Genomic DNA, 24,429 nt, shown 5'->3' with positions numbered 1-24,429 from the left:
GCCCTCAAGTAACCACTAAAAAAGCTTTAAAAATGTAGATAGAGACATAGTTAAAAATAATCAAAGGAATTGAAATGATACACTAGAAACTGTCCACTAAATACAAATGGAGAGCCAGAAGCACAAAAGAGTAGTGAGACCCATGGAAAACACAATGTGAAATGTCAGGGCTGAAGCCAATGGTATCCATAATAGCATTCAAATTCAGAGATTGTCAGACTGGACTTAAGGAATAAGACTGAACTATGCATTGCCTACAGGAGACGCACTTCAGATTCAAGGACACAAGCGAGTTGAAAGTGAAAGGATAGACAAAGATGTGCAGAGCAAACAGCTGCCTCGGGAAAGCTGGGGCTTCTGTGAATATCACACAACATAGACAAGCAAAGCCTGAAAGTTACTCTCTGGCCTTTACAGAAAAAGTTGGCCGACCCCTGCCTCACATGCCTACATTACGAAAGAAGAAAGGACTTAAGACAGTGACCTCAGTTTCCATATTAAAAACTAGAAAAGGGGACTTCCCTGGCGGTCCAGTGGTTGAGACTTCGCCTTCCAATGCAGGGGGTGCGGGTTTGACCCCTGGTTGGGGAGCTAAGATCCCACATGCCTTGTGGCCAAAAAACCAAAACGTAAAAAAACAGAAGCAATGCTGTAACAAATTCATTAAAGACTTTAAAAATGGTCCACATCAAAAAAAAAAAATCTTCAAAAACTAGAAAAGACCAAATTGAACACAAAAACGCAAAAAGAAAGAGCACATAAAGTTACAGTGAAATGAATGAAATGGAAAACAGAACAAGCAACAGAGAAAATAAAAGACACCACAGAATGGTTCTTTGAGAAGATTAATAACATTGACGAGCATCTAGACAGACTGATCAGAAAAAAAAGATACAGGTTAACAATATTAGGGACAAGAGAGATGATGTCACCACAGAGTCTACAGATGTTAGGGATAACAGGGAGTAATGTGAACAGCTTTTCTTTTCTCTGGCCACATGGCTTGCTGGATCTTCCCCAACCAGGGACTGAACCTGGACCACGGCAGTGAAAGCCTGGAACCCTAACCACCAGGCTGCCAGGGAAGTCCTAATGTGAACAGCTTTATCCCAATGAACTCAACAACTTAGTTGAAAAGGACAAGTTCTTTGAAGGGCACAAACTACCAAATCTCACTCAGGAAGAAACAGAAACCTAAATAGCTCTGTATCTATTAAAGACCTTAACCCATCAGTTAAAAACCTTCGTAAATTCATGTGAAATTGGAAAGGACCTACAACAGCTCAAACAACTTCAGAAAGGAAGAACAAAGCTGGAGGTCTGACATCTCATGATTTCAAGGCTTATTACAAAGCGATAGTGATCAGGACAGTGGGGTTTGCTGCCAAGGTGGGCACACAGGTGAATGGAACAGAGCAGAGTCCAGAAAGAGACCCACACACATGGACAACTGATCATCAACGTGGTTGCAGAGGCAGCGCCGCTGGGAAGGGACAGTGTTTTTAAACAATGGATCTGGAGCAACTGGATGTTTATCAGTCTCTATTTATATCTATATCCATCTATCTCTCTATCTACCTATCTATCTATCTTCCATCTATCAATCATCTATCATCTATCTATAGAACTTTGATCTATACATTACAGCACATACAAAAATTAATTCAAAATAGGATGTAGACCTAAATGCAAAGCTAAAAACTTCTAGAAGAACACATAGAAGAAGAAGTTTTGTGGCCTTGAGTTAGGCAAAGATTTTTTAGGTATGACCCCAAAATCACAATCCATAAAAAGAAAAAGTTAATACATTGACTTTATCAAAAGTAAAAACCTTCTGCTCTTCAAAAGATACTGTTAAGGGCTTCCCTGGTGGCGCAGTGGTTGAGAGTCCGCCTGCCGATGCAGGGGACGCGGGTTCGTGCCCCGGTCCGGGAAGATCCCACGTGCCGCGGAGCGGCTGGGCCCGTGAGCCATGGCCGCTGAGCCTGCGCGTCCGGAGCCTGTGCTCCGCAACGGGAGAGGCCACAGCAGTGAGAGGCCTGCGTGCTGCAAAAAAACAAAAACAGAAACAAGAGACACTGTTAAGAGAATGAAAAGACAAGTCATAGACTCTGGAGCAAAATCTTTGACCTCTTGTACCTGATAAAGGACTTGTATTCAGGATATGTAAATTCTCTCAAAACTCAATAATAAAAACACAAACAACCCAAATAAAAAGAAAAGAAGATATATAAAAATAAGATCCACAGATGACAAAGAAGTACATAAAACGATGCTCCACATCATTGGCTCTTGGGAAACAGAAGTGAAGTCTATGTGAGATTTACTGCACATTTATTAGGACGGTTAAGATTAAAAAGGCTGACCACAGATGAGGAGAAACTGGGTCTCGCATACATCGTGGGTGGGAATACTTTATTTTTTTATTTTAATTTTTTTTTAGAAACTTTATTTTCCGTCAACCTATTTCCATTTTAAGAGTTTGTGGAAGAACGGCTTAAGACCGCTCGGTGGCGGTTCCTACGCACTCAGTGGCCTGAGCAGCGGGGAACTGCTGAACGGGCACAGAGGACACCTGCACGCCTTCGGACCAGTCCGCCACCTCAGGCTGAGCAGCAGGGAACTGAGGAGCTGGAACAGTCCATTCACCCTGAAATTCCTCCTTGGTCACAGCCTTCTCAGCTGCCGCCTGCTCTTCCTTTTCAATCTCTTCAGGATTTCTGTAGATGTAGAGGTCAGGCATGACCTCCTATGGGTGTTCACGGGAGATGGTGCCACGCACGCGCAGAACTTCCCGGGCAAGCATCCGCCACATCAGAGCCACTGAGTGAGCTCCCTTTCTAGGATCTTACATCAGGATACATCAGGTTAGTCTGAAAACAGAATGGCCAAGTAATGCCTGAGAGGTCCAAGAGTAAGAAATAATGGAGAAAAGCAGAAGAAAACACAAGCCATTTTTAAAATGTTTTCCTCTCTCCTTAAAGCTTTCATACATTAAAATCATACATTTGTAGCAAGTATTATTATCAGACTCCACTTATTGGGCGAGAGACCCTTGTGGCGTTAGCGAAAAACTTGCCCCTCACATAGCGCACTACCTACACTTGTGAGTTCATCGGCCAGTTGCCTCAACTCCAAGCTCTAACAATATGCTGAGGAATACTTAAAAAAAACACTTTGTAGGGACTTCCCTGGTGGTGCAGTGGTTAAGAATCCGCCTGCCAGTGCAGGGGACACGGGTTTGAGCCCGGGTCCGGGAAGATCCCACATGCCGCGGAGCAACTAAGCCCGTGCGCCACAGCTACTGAGCCTGCGCTCTATAGCCCGCAAGCCACAACTACTGAGCCCACGTGCCACAACTACTGAAGCCCGCGCCCTTAGAGCCCGGGCTCCGCAACAAGAGGAGCCACCCAATGAGAAGCCCGTGCACTGCAACGAAGAGTAGCCCCCGCTCGCCACAACTAGAGAAAAGCCCGTGCACAGCAACAAAGACCCAAGGCAGCCAAAAATAAAACTAAATAAAGAAATAATTTAAAAACCAACCAAACAAACAAAAAAACACTTTGTAAAGTGGTCTGGCCGTTTTAGAAACTTGAACATATACCTGCCACGTGGGCCAGCTGTTCCATGCCTAGGGACTCACCAAGAAAAGTGACCATCGGCTCCTGCAAAGACTTGTACCCAGGTGCTCACAGCGTCTTGGCTGTGGCGGTCCAGAATTGGACGGAGCCTGAATATCCATCAATGGGCGAACAGATCAACATGTTACAGTTGTTCACTGATGGAATAGTACTCAGCAACAAAGAAGAATGGGAAGGCACTGTGTGATGAATCTCAGGATACTTGGAGGAAAAGGAGACAGATGGAAAAGCTTTCACATCACACGATTCTGCTTGTACAAACTCTAGGAAACACAGACTAACGTAACACGGGGTGATGGGCATGTCCATTAGTTTATTGTGGGGATGGTGTCACAGGTATGTTTATGTACAAATAATATACATACACAATATGTCACTTATCAGTTTTACACTTTAAATACATATAGTTTATTGTATGAAAATGATAAGTCAATAAAGTTGTTTTTTAAAAAGCAAATTAATACATAAAACTCATTGCTTCCTAATTATTTTACATTTTGCTATCACATATGCCATGGGTATGCCATGGGCAGGTAGTAAATATTTAGGCTTTCGGGCTGTATGATTGACATGGCTGTGTTCCTGTCAAACTTTATTTGATAACATAGGTGTAAGTCTGTGGCCTCAGGCCAAGGTTTGCAAACCCCTGTCCTGAGCTGGAGGACATGTAACCCCAGCATCCTGGGTGGGGTGGGAACCACTGGTGTCTCCTCCCAGCCCTGATCTCGGGGTCGCTCAGAGCTGGACCTCAGCGCCGCTGGGGCCGGGAGCGTTCATACCTCGGAGACCAGACATCACAGGTCTCGGCATCTCCGTGCGCGCGGCTTGTGGGTGTCGATCAGCAGGCAGTCGGGGAAGAGGTTCTGTGATGGGTGGATGGGCCTGGCCGACCAGAGTGGTCACAGGGTCAAGTACTGGTGGGGAACACGAGACCAGGGCCTAGCTGGGCTATGGGGGATCTTCTCCCCAAGGCCCCCGGCCACACCAGGCCTTGGGGCACCCGTGGCTTTGGCCTTACTTTCTCTTTCCCTCGGGTGTGTGTCCCGAGCCACCACATGGCATCCGGGGCTCGTGCCCTGCCCCTGCCCACAGAGGCCGCCTTAGAGGCCAGAGGATTTGGGAGCGGGGCCTGGGTTTGAGTCCTTTCCCCTCCTCTTGCCAGTGCGGCCCCGAGCAGCGGCCAACAGTCTGAGCCTCGATTTCCTCCCCGCCACCTGGACGGTGAGTTCTGTGACCTGGAATGACTCAGGCAGACGGAGGGGCTTGGTTGGCCCACCAGCCCCTGTGGAGGTGAACACTGAGGTCAGGGTGTTGCATTTGGGGCTCCAGCCTTCCGGGCTCATTAGGGGCATCTGCTTACGAATGCCCACGTGGGCTAACCCCCCTCCTGCCCTCGCCACTGGAATGGAGGTGGGGCGTTGGGGGCTCCCAGACACCGTGCCAAGGGGTCCAGGCTGCAGAAGTGTTGGGAAGGGAAGGCGCCCCGAGGCAAACAGGTGGGGAGGCGAGGGCCGGCCCCTCCCTGTTGTCACCCAGCTCTCCCTCTGGGGGGTTGGGGCCCCTCCAGGTGCACGGCCACCTCCCGCCTGGCACTGGAGAGCGCTCGGCTTTGCAGGAAGAAGTGGCCCTGAGAGGTGAGTCAGAGCCCTGGCAGGGCTGCCAGCTCCGTGGGGAGGCCTGGGCTCTGCCAGGTGCAGCCCTGAGGTGGCACCAGGCCCCAGGGCCACAGGCCGAGAGGGCGCTGGGTGCGGGGCGGGCCGCACGGCCCCCAGGTGTCTTGCCCTCTATCCGGGCCCCCGGCGGGGGTGCGCCCTCAAACACACACACATTCCACCACAGTGAACACACACCTGGGCTTCCTGTGAGGAGAATCTGTCCTTACTTGCGGTGGGAGCTGGAAGCCGCCCGTGGTCTCTGGTCGAGCGCCGAGCCACCCCTTGGCCTGCCCCTCTCAGGAGAGCCATGTGTGGAGCTGGGCACGACGCCACCCTAGGGACAGGCCACCCCTCGATGGACCAGACCTGGCCGTCAGGAGCCCCACATGCTCCCTTCGGAGTGGGGGGGCATGGGGAGCCCCGCTCTGGCCCGCTGTTCCCCAGTGCCCCCAACTCTGCATGCCCCTGCTGGGCCCGCTCTCAGCAGGGCCGTCACCTCGGCAGGCTCTCCCCTTTGCTGGACGTTCATCTGCTCCAGCCCCTGGCCTCCTTGCTGCACGACTGGCAGCGCTTCCTCACTGTCCACAAATAAAATGCACCCTCAGAGCTGACATCCGGGCCCTGCTGGTCCCAAGCTGACTGCCCGGCACTGCCCTCGGACCTCCTGGACTCCAGGCCCTGAGCTGCTGACAGGTTCCTGCTTACCGGCGTACTTTGTTGCCTCCATGTGGTCCCCTCCTCAAGGAAGCTCTCCAGAGACCCTCCGTGGAAGTTGACCTGGCTCTCACACCGAGGCCCCTCAAGGCCCCCTGCCCTTACTGCCTCGCAGGACAGATGTCTCCCGCTGAGTCCCGATTCAGCACTGGCCCCAGCCCACTGCAGGGGCTGTGGGGTGTGGGTGCAGCCATGGGACTCAGCACCAGCCCCAGCCCCCGGGAGCAGCAGCGGCCGGGCCTCCACAGCCCTTTCTCTCTGCCAGCTGGGACAGGCGCTCAGGCCTTGGCCTTGCCGCAGGATTCTATCTTTAACTCCTGGACAGCCAATTCCTCTCTATTTTGAGAGAAAAAAAATTCCACTCTGAAGGCTGGTTCAAAAAGTCCTTGCCCAGTTAGGCCAGTTCCCTAGAGAAATCGCTGGCCTTTGCCATGGTCCTGAAGAGGGGGGGATGGGGGGAGGGGAGGGAGAATGAGGGAGGGGGAGGGGGGAGGGGAGACAATGGGGGATGAGGGAGGGGCGGGGGGAGGGGGAAGGCAGGAGGGGGACCTTGGCCAGAACTGGAGCAGCTGTGAGGGCCGGCTGCTGGGCCAACAACAGGAGGTGAGGACCCCTACCTGGGCTGGTCATCCGCCTGCCCCCTGCTCCAGCCACACAAAACTTTCATGATCGCACCTTGGTTTTTGACTGTTTTCACTACACGCTGGGCGTGCTTGCGTCTGGCTCTCGTCGCTCACTGTAAAGTTTATGACATTCATCCACGTGCCACTGTCACTTCTCTGTGGCTCTGCCGTACAAAACGGCCATGATGCACTCACCCCTCCTGGACGTTTCTGGTGTGATGGGTACATGTCTGGACACGTATGTGGTACACACCTGCGCACGTGTCTGTGGGAACCAATCTCCCTTCTGGAGACCCTGCCAGCGTCCCTCTCCCCGACGGTGCGGGAGAGAACCCGCTGCTCCACGTCTATGTCAACGTTTGTCACTGTCTGTTTTCATTTTAGCCGTTCTGGTGGGTGCAAAATTGTCTCATTGTGGTTTCTGAGAGATTTTTAAAAATTAAGAGACAATTTTTTTTAGAGCAGCTTTAAGTTTACAGAAAATTGAGCAGAAAGCACAGAGGGTCCCCATATGTACCCCCACCACACACATGCCGTCAGTCCCCTTGTCGCAGCTGATGAGCCAATATGGCAGCATTATCATGAACTAAAGTTCGTGGTTTACAATAGGCTCCCTCTTGGTGTCTTATATCCTTAGCGTTTTGACAAATGCAGTTACGGCTTCGTGCAGAGTAACGTCGCTGCCCCGAGGGACCCCCGGTGCTCACCCATCGGCCCCTCCCTCCTCCTGAGCCCTCCCGGCGCTCACCCATCGGCCCCTCCCTCCTCCTGAGCCCTCGGCAGCCTGCGGCCCCTCTACCAGCGCTGTGGGCTTTCTCTCTCCAAGAGTCCTTTCAGGAGCGCAGATCAGACCACGTCACTCCCTGCTGCCCACCACCCACTCACCTGTGTGCCCGGCAATGTTTCCTGAGTGCCTGCTATTTATCACCAAGGTTACATGATGGCCAAGAAGATATGGTCCCTGCTCTCAGGAAACTCAGGAGCCAGGGGGAGAAGCAGCCACGAAACCCACAAACAGACAGGTGAACAACGCGGCCCCAGACTTGGTGCCAAGGACACGAGGGGAAACTGGGGGCTCCTGCAGGGGCAGGAGGCTTCTGGGCAGAGAGGGCTGCACCTGCAAAGTTGCCGAGGTGAACAGGACCTCGGCAGGTCCAAGGAGACAGCAAAGGCTGGCACAGTGGCCCGTGTAGGGGTTCGAGAGGTGGGGCTCCAGATGGGGCTGATCTGAAGGCTTGGGGTGGAGTGAGGGTCTTCCCTGCCTGAAGCCAGGCATGTGCTTTCCTTCGGGGACCTTCTCCCTCCGCCCTCGCACGTCTGTCCTCCATGACGGCAGGGCCCTCACAGTGCACTGTGGCCAGGATGGCCCCTCCTGTGCAGGTGTTCAAGGGGTATCTGCCGGAGCACGAAGGAGGGACAGACCCAGGTGTGGGCGGTGACCATGGGCAGGGTCTCGTGGGACCTGCCGGCAGAGAACCGCCAAGACTCCCCAACTCGGAAGCCAGCACTCGAGTGAAGCGAACGCAGGCCTCAGCCCCAAGCCCGAGGGACAGACATGTCACCAGCGGCTCTGGCTCCCTTTCTGCAGCACAAAATCCTCGCCAGGCTCCAGCCCTACGGCATGGCTCTTAGACGAGAGTCTAGAGACGAGGGCCACGTGGGGAAGAGGTCCCCATCCGAGCCCTGGGGCCCTTCCGTTCCCTCCCAACCGTGTGACCCAACAGCTGGGTGTGGAGTGCGGCGGACAGGCTGTCACCTCCTGGGTGACACGCATTCAAAGCACCCATCCTGCAGCCAAGGATCTTGAGAGAGGGAGGCCCTGGCGATGACAGTCTGTTTCTGACGCATCTGCTCCTGGCCAAGGTGGGGGCAGTGGGCGGGGCGGGGCGTACCTTGGAGGGAGGCTGGGGTCTCCTTGCGAGGTTGAGGGAGAGGATGGTCTCTGGAAAGCCTGGGCTGCAGCGATGCCCTCCACCTCCAGGCCTGAGGCTTTCTGAGCACCTGCTCCGGGCTCTGAGCCAGGATACACGGCCCTGTGCTTTCTGGGTCCTCGTGCTCTAGGCTCGGGATGGGCCCCATTCAGGGCTGCAGGGCCCGACGGCCGGCCTCCCACAGAACTCACGTGTGTCCCCCCACCCCCTCCTCCCAGGCGTCTGCTCTTCTTGGCTCTGGGCTCTGCGTCACGCAGACCCGTGGGCCTCCCTCCTGAGTTCTCCCCTCCCCACCTTGGGCGTTTGGCTCTGTAAGAGGGTGGGAGTGGGGAGGTGGGAGGGGATAAGCCCCAAGGCTCCTCTTTCGCCCTGAACTGACCCATACCCACGACGTACTCAGAGCTGAGGCTGAGGGACATTTTCTCCCCACCCTGAAGCCCAGCAGTCCTGAGGCCTCAGGCCCCATACGCCCACGGGAAAGGAAGTCAGTGGCTAAAAAGGCCATTTCAGGCCAGTGTGGGCTGGGCTGGAACTAGGAGGCCTTCGTTACCGTCGGTATGAGATTTCCAGCACACCTGGAAGAAGTACTGTAAATGCTCTTGACCCAGCACCCGCTAGTGGGGTGTGCTGTCATACTGCCTCACGTCTTGTTCATCGTTAAGAAATGGGGCAGCACACGAGGTGATCTCCCTGTGCTTCCCCCTGCTCAGAAGGGGGCAGCCAGGCCGGAGGAAGGCCACGGCCCTCTGATGTGGCTTCCCCTTCATCGGCCTTCCCACAAACAGCCAGACGCCCTGCCCACCAGGAGCCCAGCCTGTCTGCCCCTCTGCTCCCCAGCTGGGGCCTCCCCCAGGACCTCAGGCCTGCTGGCCTTCGTCCCCATCACACGGCCTGTGTGCTCCCGGGAGGAGCTCCAGGTCAGGCTTGGCCACTGGGCTCCAGCATCAGGAGTGGGAACCAAGTTAAGAGAAGTGGGAGGAACGGCCCCAGTGTTTTCTCTCCTGGGACATGGTTATGTTAAATGCTCCGGACGACACCTGAGCATAGTACATGCTCAAAAATGATGAATGCTTGTTTGTTTGTTTACTATTTATAAATAAATAATATTTCCGGCTGTGCAGGATCATCTCCAACCTTGAGAACAATCCTGTCTCCTATCAGGCTGAAGAGATTCACCCTCTACGCCCGGTTTACCTGGGGTTTTCTTGTGGATGTTGTTATGTTATGTTTTCTTATGTTTCTTATGGTGCTGCATTTTGTCAAAGGCATTTTCTGCATCAATTGATATGCTGTTTCTTCTTTAGCTTGTTGATGTGGTAAATAACATTTTCTGGGTTTTTTTTTTTGCGGTACCCGGGCCTCTCACTGTTGTGGCCTCTCCCGTTGCGGAGCACAGGCTCCGGACGTGCAGGCTCAGCGACCATGGCTCACAGGCCCAGCTGCTACGCAGCACGTGGGATCTTCCCGGACTGGGGCACGAAGCCGCGTCCCCTGCATCGCCAGGCGGACTCTCAACCACTGCGCCACCAGGGAAGCCCCATTTTCTGGTTTTTTAACATTGACTAGACTTGCAAACTTGGGATAGATCCCACTTGGTCTTGGTGTCTAATTCTTTTTATACATTGTTGGATTGAACTTGCTTTTATTTTATGGAGGATTTTTGCACCTAAGTTCATGAGAGACATTGGTCTGTAGTGGTTTTTTGTGTTTGTGTTTATATTGTCTTTGTCTACTTTTGGTACTAGGATAATGCCATCTTCATGGAATAGGCTGGGAAGTATTCCCTCCTCTTCTATGTTCTGGAAGAAATTGTATAAAATTGGTGTCACTCCTTCTTTAAATTTTTGGTAGAATTCTCTAGTGAAACCATTGGATCTGGGAGATTTCTTTTGGGGGGAAATTCTAAATTATCAATTCAATTTCTTCCATGATTATAGGACCATTCAAATGATCTGTTTCATCTTGGTTGAGTTTTGACGGTTTGTGTTTTTTTAATAATTTTTTCCTTTTTTTCTCAGCTGCAGAACTTACTAGCATGGAGTTACTCATGGTGTCTCTTTACTGTCCTTTTAAAGGTGCTGAATCTGGGGACAGAGCCGTTTGTCCCTGACATGGATGGCTCCAGGTCTGGAACTCCAGTCAGGCCAAGCTTGACCCAGAAAAGAGCCAACACAAGGACACCCTGTCCAGGGGCCGCCTGCGGACCCATGACCAATACAACCAGGCCTCCACTGATGGCTGCACAATGGGAACAGCTCTCTGTCATGGGCTTGGACTCAGAAACTTGAAGAATTGCCAGTCCGTGGAGCTGATGTAAGGTAAGGGCCTCATGTAAGCCCGAGACACAAGGGAGCAGAAGCCACGGGGAAGCAGAGGCTGGGACCAAAGGAGAGACCAGAAGTGGAGAGAGAGGCAGGGGTTCTCAGGGAGACCTGGAGAGTCCTAAGACCAGGGCGGCCTTCTAAGTGCTCTCAGAGGCCAACCTCCAGCTCCCCTTTCACTGTTTTCACATGTCAATGGGAGAGGGTCCCGGACAGCCAGTGAATGCCAAGAGATCTTCACAAAGCTCCACGTGGGAGCATCCACGGGGAGCTGACCAGAGCCTGGCGTGAGGGGGACACAAAAAGGAACAAGGGTCAGGGGCCGGGGGGTAGGGCCAGACCCTCAGGGGCCACTCACAGAGCATCCTCGGCCAGGCTGGACGACACTGTCCTGACTCTGCCCACCCTCCCCACTGTGGACCCTCTCCTGCAGCCGGGCCTGTCTGACCACAGCCTCATTTCTCCAGGGCATCTGTGCTGGCCCTGGCATTGAGGGGGTAAGCGCTGTCTTTGCTGGGGCTGCCTCTGGTTCCACTGAGTCCTAGTGCTATCATTATCTGCAACAGAAATGCTGTGCTCAACCCCAGAGCGCCCTCTGCAAAGTCTGGTTCTGTCTGTCACGTAGCACCTCACCCGGCGCCATGCACACGGATGGACACGTGGCAGGCACACAGGAAACACTACGGAACTAATGCTACTCTCCATCTGTACCTGCCACTACATCTTCTGGAGTTCTGCTGCACCAACAAGTCATCCATCCATCCACCCATCACCCATCCACCCCATCTATCCATCCATGCATCCACCCATTCATCCATCCATCCACCCATCACCCATCCAACCGCCCACCCATCCACCCCATCTATCCATCCATGCATCCACCCATTCATCCATCCATCCACCCATCACCCATCCAACCGCCCACCCATCCGCCCATCTATCCATCCATGCATCCACCCATTCATCCATCCATCCACCCATCACCCATCCAACCGCCCACCCATCCGCCCATCTATCCATCCATGCATCCACCCATTCATCCATCCATCCACCCATCACCCATCCAACCGCCCACCCATCCAACCATCTATCCATCCATGCATCCACCCATTCATCCATCCATCCACCCATCACCCATCCAACCGCCCACCCATCCACCCCATCTATCCATCCATGCATCCACCCATTCATCCATCCATCCACCCATCACCCATCCAACCGCCCACCCATCCAACCATCTATCCATCCATGCATCCACCCATTCATCCATCCATCCACCCATCACCCATCCAACCGCCCACCCATCCACCCCATCTATCCATCCATGCATCCACCCATTCATCCATCCATCCACCCATCACCCATCCAACCGCCCACCCATCCAACCATCTATCCATCCATGCATCCACCCATTCATCCATCCATCCACCCATCACCCATTCTTCCACCCATCTATCTATCCATCAGTCTATGCATCCATCCATCTATCCATCCACACAGCCCTCAGGGAGCACCTGTGTCCAGCATCTCTGATAAGGTGAGCCTTGTAACAGGCTATTGGCCCATGGCTCACACAAGGATGCTGGGGCTCAGATTCAGGAAGGGACTCTGATCTCCAGCTCCATGAGCCTCCCACTCTTGCTGGGAGAGTTGGTGCCTCATGTCCTCTCATTGTCTGGATGTTCCCTCGGGCCCAAGGCCCTCCCAGCTGCAGACATATCCCTCTGTCCCCACAGGCCGAGCACCAGGCTGGTCACAGGCAGATGTGAGGATGAAACCTAAGTCCCAGCTCCTGGACCCCTTCTCCCAGGGGGGCCCCACTCGACCTGCAGCGGAGACGGTGGAGACTGTCAAGGAGCCAGGACGTCGAGGGGGACGCTGAGAGGGGAGGCTGGCTGAGCTGTGGCATGTCCCGGCCCGCGTGGTGCACGCCCGGCCGGGCAGCCGCCCTCCAACTGCAACAAGCTGCCGCCTGCCTGCAGCTTCCTTCCTTCCTCCTGGATTCCGCCTGAGCTGGCCGGGCGGGGGTGGGGGGGCACTCCCCAGCTCCCTCCCACCCACGCCCTCTCCTCCGCTGTCTCCAGCCGGAGAAGAAGGAAAACCTCTTCCTGTGAAGCCGCCAGCCAGCAGCCAGGGCGGCCTCCGGCCGGGCTCCCACCAGCAGCCCCTCAGCCCCCCATCCCGGGGCTTTCCAGAGCCACAGCGCCCCCGCCCGGCCCTGCTGTCCCTGCTGTCCTCGCATGTCTGCACACGGTCATTCCCTAAGGCTGGGCTCCCTTGGTTCCCACGCCCGCGGCCCTCCCTCCTCTCTGCCCAGCGAGCTCCTCTTCATCCTCTGGGACCCTTTGAAATGCCACTGCCCCGGGAGGACAGCTGGACTTGAGTCAGCAGGCAGGCTCTTGAGAAGGGGGGCTGTCTGAGGTGAACCCCGGAAAGGAGGGCGACAGGAGTCAGAATGCTGACTGGGCAGCTGCCCCCGACTCCCTGCGGGGTCCCCGGGCCCCTCCAGGCCGGGCCTACCCAGCGTCCCAGGCCAGGAAGCCGCTTCTCATGCATCCATCTGCGTTTCTCCCACAGCCCCAGGAAGGATGTTTGTGGCACGGGCAAAGAGGCACCCATGAACTTAGAGCGAACTTTCAGCTCTGGGCTCGAGACAGCCCGTGTCTTCACAGGGTGCCGTTTTCCAGCTATAAATACTCCTCAGGACTTGCCCGCCTGGTGCTTTCCTGAGCCTCTCCGCCTCCCCGTGTCCTGCTCCTCTGTCTGTAAGATGGACCGTCCTGCTGTCCCCTGCTGGTCATAGGCTGGGCAGCCGAGGTTCCTGTGGGCTTTGGGAGGTCCCGTCCCTCGAGAGCTGGCGACACTCCCACAGGTCCGGGGATTCTGACCCCATGAGCTCTGACCTTACTGCCCAAAGTGTTGGAACCACCACCTTGAAGGGAAACGGACCTTGGGTCTGGAAGCCGAGGGTCAGAGTGAGGTCTGAGGGCCACCTGGGCTCGCCCTGCTGGTCGGTGGCAGCAGGACGCACCGGACCAGCTGCTGGGCTGGGGGCCTGTCTGGCTGGGCTCATTCCCAGCAGTGAGAGCTGGGCCATTCTGGTGTCTCCAGGGCCATTGGGAATCTTTTGTGGGCCAGCAGCCTGGTTGGTGTCAGTACAGACACAGGTGGGCCCCTTTGTGGGATTTCTGCATCGTGGGCCTCCTTGCAAATTCCATACATCCGAACTTTCTCCTCCAGCTGGAGGGACCCAGGACCAGGCTGCTGTGGCCATGTGACAGCCCTGCAGAGGGTGGCTGGGCAAGTCAGGTGGCAGGGTCCACACACCTTTCCCACCTACCGTGTACTCACTCACCAGTGTGCATCCCAGCTGGAGTGAGGCAGACACCATCCATCTCCCTAAACTTAGCAGCTCTGGTCAGCCTGATAAATCCAGAGACCCAGACAGTAGCGTCACTGCACTTGGAAGAGGTGTGCCCACCTTCCTGTCCAGCCCACCCCCTGCGCCTTCTCCCACGGTCTCACATCCAGGTGCCCTCGGCTGCAACGCTGAAACACCCTCCCCTCCCCCTTCACGGGGCACCTGCTGGTGTCGTGCTGGTGGCCATCTGCCCTTTGGCCAACCTTCACATGGTGGGATCAGGGCTGAAGGAGTTGCCTGAACCCTAAATCCGGGTGCTGTTTCCATGTTTTTCTCTTCCACCAGATCCTGAGGCCCCCGAGGGCGGGAACTGTGTCCCATTTCCACCTGTGGGTCCCAGCACCTGGCCCGGGCACCCCTGGCGGGTGGGGGAAGGATGGAGGGGGCCATGGGGCTCTGCACAGAGCATCCTCAGACACCCCATCGGGACTTCGGGGGGACAGGTGAAAATTCAGCAGAAAGGTTAGTGGAGCCAGACTCGGAACAGGGACCTCGCTTTTCTCAGAGGAGAAGGGCTTATGGGGCAGCCCCTGGGCTGCCCCAGCCCTTAGGCAGCGTCCACTCTGCCCTGGGGCCCCGGAACCAGGCCCTTAAAGGAAAAAGAAGGAGCCTGTGGCCCTCAGACCCCAAATGGGGGTGCTCTTGGACCGCTCCCCTTGTCCTTGGAAGAGGCATGTGCCATTCATTCATTCGTTCACTCACTGATTCGTTCACGCCTCTGTCCCTGCATCCAGCATCTTTTCAAATACGAGGCCTGACCCTTAAAACTTCAAAAAATATCAGTTGGAACTATTTTTCTGAAATTATTTTTTTTTGGTAAAGCATATTCACATTTCCTAGACCTGCGAACATGACAAGAAGGTTGTGCTTTCTTAAGAACTGGTGGTAAAATGCACCCCAGCCACTAGGACTCAGAGAGCTCGGCACAGAGCAGGTGCCCCCAGACGAAAGTGCCCCTACTGCCGAGCTTCCGCAAGTCCTGACGTGCCTGTCTTCTCCCGGTTTCCCCGGGCTGCCAGCAGCAGGTGGACCCCGGGGTTCTCCAGCCCCACCTCCGGGCTTGGTCGTCTTTAGCATCAGAGAGCCATCTGGGGAAGCTGCGTGGTGGGGGCCGAGGCCCTGGGGGTCTGGGGCCAGGATGGGGGCTGGAGCGTCCATGGTGCCAAATGCAGATCAAAGTTGAGGGGATGCAGGCAGGCCCGGCGGAGCCTCTGGTCCCCACAGTAGCGCCTGGCCGGCTGGTTGCAAAGCACAAAGGCCTCAGGCGAGGCATGTGCTCTCTTGGAGGAAGGAGGCCAGGCCTCAGATGAAGGGACAACGTTCTCGGGCCCCTGTCCTGCCACAAAACCGCTTGTCACACATGAAACAGCAGATTAGGAATTTCCTTTTCTATTTTTACTGCAAAATTCGCACTGGCCAAGGGCGTTTGGCTTGGAAAGGCTTTTTCCCGTTTCAGCCGCTTGGCAGCACATGAAAGGGTGGTCAGGCTGGGTCCCCGAGTGGCACATTCACTGCTTCACAGGCTTCTGGGATGCTGATAAGGGATCAAAAACTGCATTATCGTCTGTTTTTATTACTCTGGTTAACCATTAAAAAGCTGGTGGATGTGGGGGCCAGGGGGATTCGCTGGGTTGAGAAAGTAGTTCTCTGGGGTCCCTGTCTGAGCCCAAGCTGGGCAGCTGCCTGAGGAGGGAGCCGGGTCAGCTGGAGGCAGGGCTGCTGAGGATTCTCCCCCCGTCCCAAGGAGGGAGAGCCCGGGTCCCCCACCCAGGAGCCCCCGAGGCCGGCCCTCAGCCCAGAGATGCCCATGAGGCTCTACGGGGGGCTGGATGGGGTCCACCTGCCCCCAGACCTCCAGCTTCCTTCACGTATTGGGTTTGCTCCCCTCAACGGGGGCAGCGCCTGTCTGGGGATCCACGTGGCCAGATACCCTTCTGGAAACAACCTCTGGGCTCATGGGAGCAGCCCCGGGGAAGAGGGTCAATTCATTGACCTGGGAGAATGACGAGGGGTGGAAAGGCCGTTTCCTGGGGGTGCAGGCTGGCTTTGAAAGTGGAGGCCCCATGTGCACCCACGAGGGTGGCAGTGGCTAGCAGAGCAATGGGCCCCCTGCGGGAGCCGTGGACCCCGAGGCTGTGCTGGGAGGGTCCCAGCTGCAGTGGCGGGTGGAGGTGCGTTTGTTCTGCGGGGACCCTCTTGAGTCAGGTTCTTGACCAGAAAATCTTAGTGACAGAGAAACTGAAGTTCAGTGCAATTAAGTCACTGGCTCAAGGCTCCTCAGCTTGTAAATATCGGAGGAGGCTCCTGGAGGGAAGAAGTCTCGCTACAGTTGGAAATAGGAGCTGCGTCTCCCGCCCCACCCCCTTTCTCTCTTGGGTTTGCAGCCCTGGCTACCGTGAGGCTTTCCATAAGCAGGGCATTGGGCAGTGGATGTCCCTGGACAAACAAGGAGAAAAAGAAGAACTTCTACCTTCTCGGTGGAGAAACTTTCTGTCCAAGGGTGGGAGCGCATGGGATGCTCTGCTCTCCAGCCTCTGAGCTGGTCTCCAGACAAACGAATCTGCTGGGAGAGTGTTGTTCGTTCAGCTGCAAGTCAGGGCTGCTGGGGGGCTGGGGGAGCTGAGTTAGCGTGTCCACGACACATGTGTGTGCACGCACACGTGGATGGAGGACACCGGCACACACCCGCAAACGAGCACACAAATGCTTGTGCACACGTACACGCCTGCTCACGGGCACGCACGTGCATGCACAAGTATACACACGCAGGCACCCAGGCTCTCAGGACAACTCCCCCAAAACCACATGCCGGAGCAATTTCGGAAGCGCCCAGACTCCTGAGATGCCCCCCAGGGGACCACAGGGGAGGGAGCAGTCTGGGGAGGGCACGTGGCAGTGCAAGGCCAGAGAGGCAGTGACAGAGCGACAGTGAACCCAAGGCTCAGGGCTCCCTGCTCAGCCCCTTCCCTCCCAGGACAGACACAGATTCCGGGTTCTTCCCTCCCGGCATAGGTGGTGTGGACGCACAGACCCCAGGGGAATCTGAGGAGTGGGGAGTGTGCGGGGAGGCTGGCCTATTGCCCTCGGGGCATCTCCTGGGAGAGCTGGGCACCTGCCAGGGTGGCGATGGCCAGGCTGCTTCCCTAAATTCAAATCTAGGCCCAGTGTTTGCTCCTGGTCACCCATCCACTTGGTTCCTCAGGGATCTTTTCTGGGAAGCGGAATGATGGCGACTCCGCCCAAGGGGTCGAGGGGGCTGGAGGGGGCCTGCAGCGCATCCTGGGCCCAGTGTCACCTGTGCTAGCTCGTGGAGCAGGGCCACAGGGCTTGTTCCTGCAGAGCCACCTGAGGGGTGACTGTGCTCATCGCCTGGGCAGCGAGGGTGGGCCGTCCCCTCAACGTCCTGATGGCCTCTGAGCTTCTGTGGCTTGACCAGGGTCTTCCAGGAAGGAAGAGAGTTGAGGGGGCGGTCACCCAATATCTCCCCAGGTCTGCATTCCTCCTGTAATCAGACCAGCAGTTTGGACCCCAGACCGGGAAGCTCTCTGTGCATGTTGAGGGCAGCCCCCCTCAGGGGGTGGGGCTTCAGGGAATGGCACTGGGAGAGGAGGGTGGTGTTCTCCTCCCCCCGCCTGGGGCGCGGGAAAGCAGGGCCAGCTGCCGCTGACCAGCTCCTACACCTGGTTGAGAAAGGCCCTCAGGACCTGAAGCTCCTCAGGACTTGGCATGTGTTCTAAGCCACATACAAACCCAGCAACCATAGAGGAAAAGATTCACAGGTCTGATCACCTAAAAATGTAGAACTTGTGTATGGAAGTTAAAATGTGGATGGTGGGATGGGAGCGTGTGTACTCAAGAGTTAATACTCCAGTTATAGGAAGAGCATCTACGTGTCCAAGGTAAAAAGAAAAGAAGTGACAGAAGAAGGGGCACAGGACAGGCACCTGTGAGTCATGGGAGAGGAAAGGGTGCACCTCACAGACGATCGGGGAAACTCACATCTGCCCCTTTTTGTGGGGGGGTTGGCTACCAGACTGGCCAGCTGAGGAGACTGCGGCTCTTTCGGGCTGGCAAAGCTGCCCGGAGCGCCCTCTCGCGCCAGCATGGGGGTGGTGAGCCGGGTCCACCCTCCTGGAGGGCAGTACCTGCCAACGTTGAGAGCATGCACGCTGGGAATTCCGCTTCTGGGCCTCTGTCTTACTAAGATGCTCACACACGGGCCCCGGGACCTGCTCGTGGACAATCCCTGCACAATTACTGGGAAGAGCAGAAACACCGAAGCAGGTTACAAGCCCGTCACAGTGGTGGCTGAGTTGGTCTCAGCGTGGGTAGAAAGGAGCACGCGTGGCCGGCAAGAAGAGAGCAGCGCTGTGTACGTTGTGACAGAGAACACCGTCCTTGATACAGCATCCTCACAACTGGACCCGCTTGTGAAACCGTGTGGCCGTGTGTGTGTCTGAATGAGGTTGTCTGGGAGGATCACACCAGACGTGGCTGGCGCTGTCCTGGCTGGCCGTGTGGCTGCCAGTGGAGTCCCAGCTGCAATGACTTCCCTCCAAAACTGCGGAGACACCGTTAGTTCCGAGGACTCACAGCTTCCACACCATTGTGGAGAATTCGGAACCGTTGAATGCTGCCTCCTTCCTGTGGCTCCAGCTTGTCCCTTTGCCCCCACGGCTCTGTGGCCGGTTCTCTGCCTTGTCTCTGTCTCTAAACATGCCCTCGGTTCTGGACATTTTCTTGAACTGTTTCGTTAGTGATTTCCTTCCGTCCATTTTCTCTAGTCTCTTTTTCTAAACTCCTATTTGGACATTGGGCCCCCTGACCTGGTTGTCCATGGTTCTAAGTCTCTTTTCTCCAATTTTGTACCACTTTGTCCTTCGGCTCTACTTTCTGGGAGATTTCTTCAACCGTATCACCCAGATCTTCTGTTTTACTATCAGATTTTTATTTCCATTATTTCCTATTCTGGGTGCCCCTTCTCAACAGAGCCTGGGGCCATCTCATGGTCGCCGGGCCTGTCCTCACACCGAGGACATCTGAGAAGTCTCCTCACCTGGGCTCTGTCCTGAACCAGCATCTCTGGGTCTGCTTTGGCCCCTGTTGTTCCTGCTGCAGCCTGGGGACCGAGGCGTGAGGGGATCCAGCTGGGCCATTTCGCCAGAAATCTCCAGGGCCACGTGCTCCCGGGTGGTGCTGTTTTCTGGGAAGACGCTCCCAGGCTCCTGCTGGAGATGAAGACCCTGCCTGTCCTGGGCTGCTCTCACACCCACCTTCTGGATTCCCGTTTGTCCTGTGGTTTCTGGGTCTCAGCTAGTCTGGCATCGCAGAGACCAGGTCATCTGAACAAATCTCCTAATCCTGCTGGGGTCAGGGAAGGGAGTCATGGGGGCTCAGATCAGGGACTCACACGGGCTCACCCCGTCTTCCCCCTCAGAGCTCGAGGCACCTGGGGCCACCACCCCCCGGACCTATGTGGGTTCTGCATGCAGACCAGGCTGCGTCACAGCCCTTGCGCCACTGCCCTCTCTCCCCACTGCCCCTGGGCTTCTGCCTCTGCTGGTGGCGTCTCCTGGCCAGGTCTGTGGGATGCTAGGAGGGGTGGAGGCCGTGCACGTGTCCCACCCCTGCTCTTTCCCCAGAACCAGCATAGCTTTTCAAAATGTTTTCTTTAAAACAAAGAGTCTATTTATTACTCTATTAAAGGGAGGTGGGCTTCCGTCCAGGTGGGCCTGGGTGGAATCCAGGCCCAGCCACTTTATAACCTGCGTGACCTTGGCCACCTCCTCGCCTCTCAGAACCCTGTCTCCTTATCTGTTTAATGGGAGCAAAATTCCCACCTGGCAGGGCTGTTGTGGGGTGCAGAGCAGATAACGTGCCATAAAGTGCCCGCTGAAGGCTTGGCACGCAGCTGGTGCGGCCATGAGAGCAGCCTTTGTGCCCTTGTTTGTGTAGGTGTCTTATCTCCCCGGCCCAGGGCCAGGGCCAGCTCATCTCGACACGGCCTGCGGCCCTGCGGATGCTCACAGACTGGCCTCCGGATCTGGGGCTGCGTCCACACGGGGTGCAGGGCGGGTCCCTAGGAATGCCATCAATCTCCCCGGCCCTAGGGATGATCTCCCGTCTTCGACAGGCCACCTGCAGCCCAGAGAGGCTGCCCCGTGGGCCGGGCTGTCAGCACCAGGAGGGGCGGCCCGTCCCCACAAGACCGGGCTTGTGCTGGGAGCCGCATCCGGAATTCGGTGCAGCGGCCTTGCCTCCTCTTGTCGAGGAACGTCCCCTCCTCCTGGACCCTCTCCCACGGCGACCCCGGCTCTGCTCTCTGGGAGGACACATCCCGGCTGCAGACCCAAGTATCTGGAGGGACCGGTGTCACCCACAAACGTGGGGGAGGCTTTCAGGGTCCTCGGATGGGGTCATCCCTGGGGGGCGAATCTAGGCTCGCAGTTCTCAGGCGGAGGGGCCTTTGGATCCTGAAACCGCGTCCCCACCGGATGAAACGACCAAGTCACTGAGCAGCTGTGTGAAAATGAGGACCAGCTGGCCCAGGGCCAAAGTGGTGCTGGAGAATCTGGACCCCAAGTCACAGGCTTGCATGGATACCCCAGACCCCAGGTCGAGTGGCTGGGGACACGCTGCCAGTCATGATGACCTCAGGGTCATCAGTGCCTGAGGCCGTGGCAGGAGTCTGTGCTGAGGGCAGATGGGTTCTCCTGCCCTTTCTGCCCTCCTGTGATGTCCAGGACGCCAGCCGCTGGAGGTACAGCCCATCCCTGCGGCCAGCTGGTGGACCAGGCAAAGCTCTGTTGGGCACATGGAGAAGGGGCCAAGTAGGGAGCCCACAGATGGCCCCGGGGCCTGGAAAAGGCAGCTCCAGACCCGCCTCTGGGCCCAGAGGCTCCCACTTAGCAGGCCCAGGTGCCTGGGTCCCTGCTGTAGCCGTGACCAAGGAGGTCTTGCCTGAGAGGCTCTGGTCTGACCGTGGGCCGAGGGACACGCATTCCCTAACCCTTCCCTGACGTCCAGCCCAACTCAGATCTGTGGCACTTACTCCTGCCTTGGGCGGCCCTTCCCTCTCTGGGTGTCAATTTCCCTGCTTGTCCAGTGAGATGATGTCCAAAGTGCCTCCTTCCCAGGCCCACGGGAAGCCCAGGAACCACCCAAGGGGACCCTTCCGGTCCATTCGCTCGCCAGGGAATGAGGCAACGCACACCAATGTGACGTCACACACGGTTGAATTTCTATATGACGTTCATGCTTCCAGACCCCCCAGAGCTGCCTGGAGCGTCTCCCCAGAAGCACCGCCTCTGAGTGACCGCGATTCGACTTCCAGGCTGGCGCTCGGGGGAAGGAACCCTGGCCCCGGGGGTCGGGGGTGGGGAACCGAAGGCAGTGACTTAACGCCTGCCCCAGTCCTGGCCCCGCGGGTGTCGTCTCCACGACTCGGCTTTGCTCCTTCTCGAGCCCACGTGGGTGAGGTCACAGCATCTGCTCCTGTCACCCAGTTCCGTGCTTGTGACACCCACTCACGTCACGTGAACCTGCCTTGTGCGCTGCTTTGCTGGTGGGCACTATTCCATCGTGGGGATAAACCGCAGCCCCGTGGATGGACAAGTGGACAGTTTCCAGCTCTGGGCTCTCAGAGTAAAGCGGGTGTGACTCACACTTGTCTGGATAGATGTGTGTGCTCAGGTCGTGGTCACACTGGGGCTGTGATCGTTTAGCTTTAGTAGAAATTGCTGAGTTGTCATCCAGAGTGATGGTATCAACTTGCACCCTTACCAGCAATGTATGAGAATCTTTATATACTACTTTTATATGAAGTAATACCCATATAAATATAAAATATTTATAAAATATAAATATATAAATATATACTTTTATATATTTTTAATTGTTAAAATTAAAAATCTTCTTATTAAGAAATGCCAGCTTCAAATGCCTTCGCTGGTGATTTTCAGCAAATATAGTCAAGAAGCAAACGACCCACTCAGCTCTTCCGGGCACAGCAAAGTAGGAGACACCCTCGAAAACAAAACTGGTGCAGAGCAGCCCAAGAAAGGAAAATTATAGGCCCTAAAAAATCAACGAATCTTTACAATGTAGAAAAGGGATAATACGTTATGACCAAGTTGTGTTTATCCCAGAAATAAAATAGTGGTTTAATTTCTACGAAATGAATTAATATAGTCATCCATCTCAACAGATTTAAGGGGGAGATCACAACAGATGAAAAATGTTTGATAAAATTCAATATCCATTCATGAAAAAATGCTTCCATTAAGAAGAGAGGAAACTTCCTTAACCTTAATCGTATGCATAAGAAACCCTATAGCTTTCACTCTGAGACTGGGAAAAAGGAGGAATTTCCCTGCCACCGGTCTCACTCAGCATCATTCTGGAGGCCCGGCCAAAGATCGACAAGCAGAGTAGAAAACTTTCACTGTTCACAGAGGACATGATAATGTGTGGAGAAAGGGCTGAAAAACAAGGAGATAAATTGTCAAAATTAATAGGAGACCCAGGAAGTTTGCTACATTCAAAATCAACACGTAAAACTTAACTGCTTCTCTATAGGCCAGTGACAAACTGAGATTTAGAAAATTTATCATTTACAAAGGCATAAAAGTATGAAATGCATAAGAAAAACAAAAGATGTGTAAGATTCTTGTAGAAGAAATTGATCGAGAAACATTGAGAGACGTACAAGACCCAAGTAATTAGAGCAACGAAATGCTGTAGTCTTGAACTTGAGTCAGTTCTCCCCAAAAGGAATCCGTGGATTTGTATAATCCCAGCCTAAATTTCCTTTTTTATTTTTGGTGGATCATTGCAAATTGATTCAAAAATTTATGTTGAGGTGCAGAGAGCTGAGAATAGCTAAGCCGCTCTGAAGGACAAGGGACAGACTGGCTCTGATATCGAGGCAATTATAGCTTTAATCTTCAAGACCTGGTGCACTGATGAGGGAACAGACCAGACCAGTGCAACAGACCAGCGAGCTCCGGAACAAGCCATGCACGTGGTATTGACACCCAGTGGAGGAGGTCCACTTCCGGCTCTGGTTTTGCATTTGCGGAGCTGGGAAATCGCCACCCCGTCCTCACAACAAGGAAGAAGCTGAACAGACAGAAAACCAACAACTCTTCTCGGATCTATGGTGGGGGGGTCACTGTGCAACCCCTGCCCCCAGGTTTGCAGAGACCAATGGGCATTGAACACAGAGATAAACAGCGAGTTAAGTGGGAGATAAGGATCTACTTCACACTAAAAAAATGACCCAGGTAGACAAATCCTTAAATGTAACACAAAACTAGAGCATTTTAGAGAATATAGAGGGACATCTTTGTAACTTTGGGCTGTGGATGGACTTCTTATACAATTTACAAGATAATAGCCATAAAGGCAAAGACTGATCAATTCCAATACATCAAAATTAAGAAATTCTGATTCATTAAAAGGCCCCATAAAAGGAGTGAAGAGACAAACCACAGAGTGGGAGGAGATTTGCGAACATTCAACCAAAAAAGGAGGGCCGGGAATATGGAAAACCAAACTCTAACAGGAGTCAGTAGGGCAAAGCGCCTGACTTCACACCGGGTAAGTGGGTCAGCAGAGAGGAACCCAGATACCATCAGACCTCGTTAGTAATCAGGAAAAGCGAGCTAAGATCACAATACAAGATCATTACTCACCCGGCAGCTTGGCAAAAGTTTAAAAAAGACCAGACAAGCGGCTGGTGAGGGCGCGGGAACCCTCACGCCCCGCTGGGTTGGTGGTCACTTGGCACCAGCATTTTGGAAAAGCCCAGTGAGCACACCCCAGATGGGCGCCTCCACCCTGTCATCAGCCCTGGAGAAATTCCCGTGTGGAGGACTTGGGGATTTTGTGGGAATGTCCATGGCAGTATTATTTATAAAGCAAAAAACCTGGAAACAACCCAAATGTAACACTCAAAGCAGCGTGAACAGCGTGTGGGGTGTTTGTTCAGTGGAGCCCATCGCTGCCCCAGACTCTGGCAGGAAGGACTCCGTTCAGGGAGAAGCGGGTCCCAGGACATGGAAGCAAGATTTTGCTGACTAGAAATTAAGAAACGGGCAAAGCTACCTAATTCATGATAAAA

The 24,429-nt window shown here is 54.9% G+C and overlaps 1 non-coding gene across 1 annotated transcript; it reads right to left on the bottom strand.

Moving 5' to 3' along the window:
* Positions 1–3,006: 3,006 nt before the first annotated feature.
* LOC136135817 (small nucleolar RNA SNORA62/SNORA6 family) lies at positions 3,007–3,156 on the bottom strand. Its single transcript, XR_010656651.1, has one exon. It is a non-coding gene; the product is annotated as a small nucleolar RNA SNORA62/SNORA6 family (small nucleolar RNA).
* Between the last annotated feature and the right edge of the window lie 21,273 nt (positions 3,157–24,429).

The sequence above is a fragment of the Phocoena phocoena genome, chromosome 15 (assembly GCF_963924675.1).
Source record: "Phocoena phocoena chromosome 15, mPhoPho1.1, whole genome shotgun sequence".
Taxonomy (NCBI): Eukaryota; Metazoa; Chordata; class Mammalia; order Artiodactyla; family Phocoenidae; genus Phocoena; species Phocoena phocoena.
The sequence above is the reverse complement of the archived record's forward strand: the minus strand, read 5'-3'. Positions and strand labels throughout refer to the sequence as shown.